General features: G+C 45.6%; 1 pseudogene; it reads right to left on the bottom strand.

The window, feature by feature from the left end:
• Nucleotides 1-708: 708 nt before the first annotated feature.
• Nucleotides 709-1,194, bottom strand: LOC120850697 (annotated as a pseudogene).
• Nucleotides 1,195-5,966: the final 4,772 nt, after the last annotated feature.

The raw sequence follows: 5,966 nt of genomic DNA, 5'->3' as shown, positions 1-5,966 counted from the left end.
ACCCGCAGTGCTTTGCTCTTTGTTCTTTTAGGATCCTTCAGAAATATGTAAGAAACCTTAAAACGAATTATGTAATGTCACAAAAAAAAAGAGTGAATCAAATCGCTGAAGTGTGCTGCGTGCGAAATACTCTACAGTAAATCTAATGGAAGTCCAACATCACATTAACAGTCGAGTTTCATTTGTTTGATTCACTTGCAATCATTCAATTAGATTACTCACTAGATTCATACAATTGAAATCCACGATTTTGAAAGTGGCATGGTGGAAGAAAATTAGTAGATCGGTACATAAGGCACACTATAACATAATAAGACAATGTACAATCGGCTAGATGTTGTGACGACATTGACAGCTTATAGGCAGCCACTAATAACTCAAAGGTTTAGGACAACTGGGGTCACCACTGTAATACACAGAAAAAAACTACACTTGTCTACGCATTCCTTGGGCAAGGTCCCATAATGTTGCAAATATTTTAACTTGCATCTGCTTCTGCTGCTACACTGCAACGCAACGATTGTTTGGTGCAGGTCAAGGAAGCCAAGTGGAGTAAAGCATCCTGTAGCGCTGTGTTTTGCTGCACTTCAGAACCCACTGTTGCTTCACAGCTTTAAACGCTATATATGTGAATCAGTTAGAAGACTACATTTCTCCTCAAGAATCTGAAGAAAATGAAAGGTTCGAATAGAACACGCCTACACTGCTTTAAAAAGTACGCTGCATGGTGGTCTCACGTACGTAGCCTGTGCATTTGCTGCCTAGACTTACACTTTTCTGCTGTATCAAATAGTTTAGCATTTTTTTCCGGACGAACCAGTGCAGCCTGACTCTGGTTACCAGAGAAAACAAATCATCATAAACACCTTCACCACATACAGTCAGAGACTATGGAATCTTCTGGTGAAAAAGGACACAACGGGTACGCCCTACGCTCTCCTTTGAAATTAGGTTGTTGATACATCTCTCAAAGATTTTCTCACAAGTTTCAACAAGTAATCTGAAAGAAGCAGAATGAACTGGGAGGTTTCCGAAGTCGGAGTCGGCAGTGCCTTTCACACTCAAATACAAGAGCACTTGATTTCCTACAAAAAAACAGGCATTTCGTGTCTTCAGCTCACTTTTCTGGGATGTTCCTACAGAGGAATGAACCTTGAAAAATTTCGATACCAGCCACCCAGCAAAATAAACCATGTTCTTCTCTTCTATTGCCGGAGGGTAGTTTGAAGGCGTCGTAAGAAAAACTGTGCTTCCTAAGGCAAGAGGAGGAGAAGGTGCCAAAAGGCCTGCTGGGAACGTAGCAAGGAGAGACATCATGTCGTCAGCACAGTTTGATCTTTCCGATAGCTTGAATAGCTTGCTAATCAAAAGGTGCCCGAAAGCAGCCTGAAATTGACGGGAAGTGGAGTTCGTGTTTGCACCGGATTACGAACGTATAACAGCAAAAATATTTTGAAGGGTGTCTGGTTTAAATGGAGGGTTAAAAAGTAGGAAAAACCGTAATTAACCATGAGGTGATTGCTGAGCAGCAGCAGTGACTTAACTGTCAAGCAGAAGCCACGAATGCAGTGCGGCTGCCTTCTACACCCGAGTACTTGCAGGCTTTTCAAAAACCAGAATGCACTCTTTCAGAAACTCCTCATGGATAGAACCGATACACATTGCAGAGGCATATGGCGTCTTTGCGAATTTCTGCGAGCTATTTAGGCTAACAAAGAGACAGTCGATCCTTTCAACGAATCTCGCTGTGTGAACAGTTGTGGCTGACAATTGCTGAAAAGTAACAAGGGCATACATTGCAGCTGCCCAGTGATGGCTAAACACTTGAGCTGCTAGCTTCACCGACATCTTTCACGAGAAGGTCAAATTGATATGCTTCTCGTTCAGCTTTAGCATAGAACGGATCTCAAGTTTATGGTCCTTTTCATAAGATTTCTTGATGTAGGAACCTTTCACTATGTGATCACCAACTTTGAAGTCGTATTTTAGTAACATGTTTCTGATGCACTTCAAAAGGTTCGGAGCATTGAAAAGGAAAAAATTGGCTTGCCATTGACCTCTACGTAAGGCTTTTCGGCATGCAGTTACGATGCTTGAAAAAAGAGACACGTTCTGGCTCCCTTGATCGCATACAACAGCTACCGGCTCCAGGCCAGCGTCCACAAGGGCGCTGTACAACTGGAAAAGGAGATCTTTTAGGGCATCTGAAGGTGTGCCTTTGTGAGCAAAAAAATAATAAAAAATAGCCAAGGGGCTGCTTCCACGGTGTTCCGACTCTTTTCGCCAGGAACATGGGAGCCTTGCTTGCCAGCTTTTTGCCTTGCTGTCCACTGTGTTCTTCAATTCCTTCGAACCTGTCAGACGAGGGGTTGTATGAAAGCTCTTTTAGAGCGCAGCTCTTAGGCGCTCGTTTCCGGCTTGAGCGTCGTCGGCGTCAGCGTCGGCGTCGGCGTCAGCGTCGCCGTCGCCGTCGGCGTAACCGCGAGCCCCCCCTCCCTCCCCGAGCACCTCGGGAGGACCTCGGGTTCCTTCGGGAGGACCACTGGAGGACCTCTGGTTCCTTCGGGAGGACCTCGGGAGGACATCGGCTGCCTTCGGCGACCTCTGGAGGACCTCGGATACCTTCGATGACTTCGGGGAGGGGGGGGGTTCACGTGACCCCCCCCCCCCCCTCCAAGTCAAGTGACGCCCCCTCGGAAAGCTTGGCCGGCTTCGAACCAGATACCTTTCGTGCAGTAGCCTGACGCGGTACCTGTCCGCCAAAATTAAATTAATTATTTAATTAAATAATTAATTAATTAGAAGGAGGAGGAGGAAAGAGGAAGAAGAGACGAGGGTAGGAGTTTGAAGGATGAGGGCAGGTGAGGAGGTGGAGGAGAAGGATGGGGAGGAGGAGGAGGAGAGGAGGAGATTGAAGGATGAGGGAGGAGGAGGAGAAGCAGGAAGAGGGGTATACCTTTCCCTCAGTACCCTTCCCTCCTGCTCCCCAAGAGCTGCGCTCTCATCCGGCGTTTCAGGGAGTTGTAAATGGCTTTAACTTTTTTTTATGTGCATTTCATCAATGCCTGCTGCAGGCCCGATCGGATCGAGAAAAAGAAGCTGCCCGCCTCTTTATCAGCTCGAAAATGTCAGGGTAAAATCCAGCCCTCAGTGGCACACGCTGAAGCCATAGCTGCAGTGATCTTACTGATGGCAGCCTGGACAGTCGCCTGCAATACTTATAGCTTTTGGTTCTATGAAAGTAGAGGCCGAAAGCCAAGGCTTTGTTGTGGCTGCACCATCTCCGGCCAAACCGGCTCGTAGTGCTCATTCTAAGCTGGGCTTCAACGAGCGCAGCGACAGCAGGAGACACATGAACGCGGACACTCTCAACGACTTCGGCAACAGTCCGGCAAGTCCTCATCTGACGATTTTGTTGCAGCCTCTTTGCTGCGCCTTGAAGCTGTCGCACCTTGGCTCTCAGGGCGTTCACCTTCTTCTTTGTCGATGCTGCGGCTTTTGTCGTGTGCTGAAATTTGACAAAAGACACAGATCAAGTCTCCAAGAAAAACTTGCATTCACCATCAATTTATTAATTGTGTAATCTATTCACACTCAAGAATACTCCGCAATGACTTGAAGTGTCTTTAAACAAAAACAGCAAGTATGACAGACTACACATATTCAATTAAAGTTAAGGAAAGCAGCAGTACATCTTTATGTCGGACTAGGCACTTCATGTTGTCCACAGACCTGATAGTCCAAAAAGACATGGGCACACACAGAAACATGCAAGTCAGAATAGGCATCCAAACTATGAATTGCATTTTCTTAAACCTTGACCATACCTTGCTTATGCTCATGGCACTGTAACAGTGAAGCGCTCGCGCAAAAACAGGCAACTAATGTTTCGCAGATAGGACAAGGGACCATGACAGGCTCAGCATCACACAGATATGACCAGGGCAGCTTTTAGATAACTATAAAAAACACTGTCTTACGTGAGGTTTTGCAGGAAGACTTATGATTCAGTGAAACCTGTTGAGCTGTTTTGATTTGATGGTGTTAACACCTGCGTGTGGAACATTTTGTTGTCTTTTTGTGTGCTTGGCAATGACAATACCGTGAAACACAAAAATGTGGTGAGCTTTGAACAAACTTCGATTTGTAGCTGCCTGCTACCCGGTCTTGTGTTGCGTTACCCCTTGCGCCATCAGCTCTCAAGGTAAAGTTTAGTATCCGCTAGTGTTTTTCTAGCCTTGGCTTTTTTATTTTTGCAGCCTGACCTTTTATACTTCCACAAAAAGAACCTGCAAAAAAAAAGTTCGCATCATAGAAAGCACTCACATTTGTGAGAAGACCCAGCAGCACAGCCAGAGAAAGAGTCTCTCGGCGACGGTGAAGAAACCAAGATCTCCATGTCAGTCACGTCCCCGCTGGACTCTTGAGCAGGAGCAGCATCTTGACGTAGAGCGTAGCTGTGATCAAATGCAAAAAAAAAATAAAGAAAGACTTTTAGAAAAAAACTGTAAGTAAGAAAGCAAGTTCAACAGAGCGGAAAGTTAGGTTGTTCATCTTAGCTGGCAGAAACAGTGCCTCTCTGTGTACTTTTACAGCGCCTGTCTGTATACTCCTTGTTTCTTGTCCTTCGTCAAGTTGCGCTGTTTCTACCAGTTAGGAAAGCAAGCTCACAAAAAATGGGAATAAAATGATAGCACATCAATATTCGGCCACCGCTTATTATGGGCCCCTAGTGGACAATTCTCTAGTAAGGTGCACGAGTATGTGTGGTCCAATGAAGCCGCAGAAATCCGCTCTGCAAATTTAATGTGAACTTAGCGAAGGATAAGAGGTTGAAGTCCTCGCTTCTTCCCCTATTTTAACGCATAAAAAGGAAATTCCCCTTCGTTCCATGACAGGTGTATTTCAGAAGACTGGTCGTCAGGGTGACCACAGGAGCTCCGCGATTCTGAGCGGCCGGAGTACGCGAAGCTCGATGAGGCTGGCGAACTCCTCTCTGCAAATTCAGCGTAACATTAGTCATGGAATAGTTGTTGAGTTCCTTCTTATGTGTCTATTCTAACACACGACAAGAAAAATCACCTTGTTCCCACGAAAGTTCCATTTCAGAAGACTGGTCGTCAGGGTCACCACAGACGCTCCGTGACTCTGAACTGCCAAAGTATGTGTAGCTCGATGAGAGTGGCGAACGCACCTCTGCAAATTTATAATGAATTCGCCTATTTTAACACAAACTGTAAATCACTTTCTTTCATGGGCAGCTTTATTTTGGAAGACTGGGTGTCGGCATGTCAAAAGACACAAAAGACGCTCTGTGGACCGATATTGACGTTGATTATGTCACCTCAAATGAAACATGTCGTTATAAACGGGCCTGAAATGAACTTATAGCAGTACCTTTGACCATGTTCTACCAGCTTTTTCCAGCTAACCCAACCTAGTTCTATTGCAAAATGCTAAGGTCATGAAGACATTGGGGTAATGCAGTGGTGCTGGTAGTTGCTGCCTCTTTATGTTAGTTACAGTGAAAAAGCTCACCATGCAGAACTGCTGAACCTGGAGAGCTTTTGCTGGAAATGTCGGAATGTGTCGTCTCTGCAAATAATATAGAAATGTTATGAGCCCACAGGAGCAATATTTCAGCCCCATGTGGTAACAATTCTTCTAAGAGCGGGTTAACCATGCTTAGCCACAAAGTGCACGGAAGGTTTATTGGTCTGCTTACCTTTTGTGGGAAGCACATTTGGCAACTCATTGTGACGGAGATGTCCAGGCCGCAGGAAAGCTGACTCATCGAAATGTAAGGAGCAAACTACCCTGTCTCGTAGCTGCCATGGAGTCTTCCCCTGTAGACTTCGGTTGTTGCAGAACCGACCCAGGCTTCGCGCCTGCAGATAAGGCATGGTGCTATGTGTGTGCCGTGAATACCAACGAAAAGAAAATGTAGCCAAAATGTCCACAAACCA

Source organism: Ixodes scapularis, unplaced genomic scaffold (assembly GCF_016920785.2).
Source record: "Ixodes scapularis isolate PalLabHiFi unplaced genomic scaffold, ASM1692078v2 PGA_scaffold1__304_contigs__length_218370807, whole genome shotgun sequence".
Taxonomy (NCBI): Eukaryota; Metazoa; Arthropoda; class Arachnida; order Ixodida; family Ixodidae; genus Ixodes; species Ixodes scapularis.
This window is presented reverse-complemented; position numbering and strand designations above follow the sequence as displayed.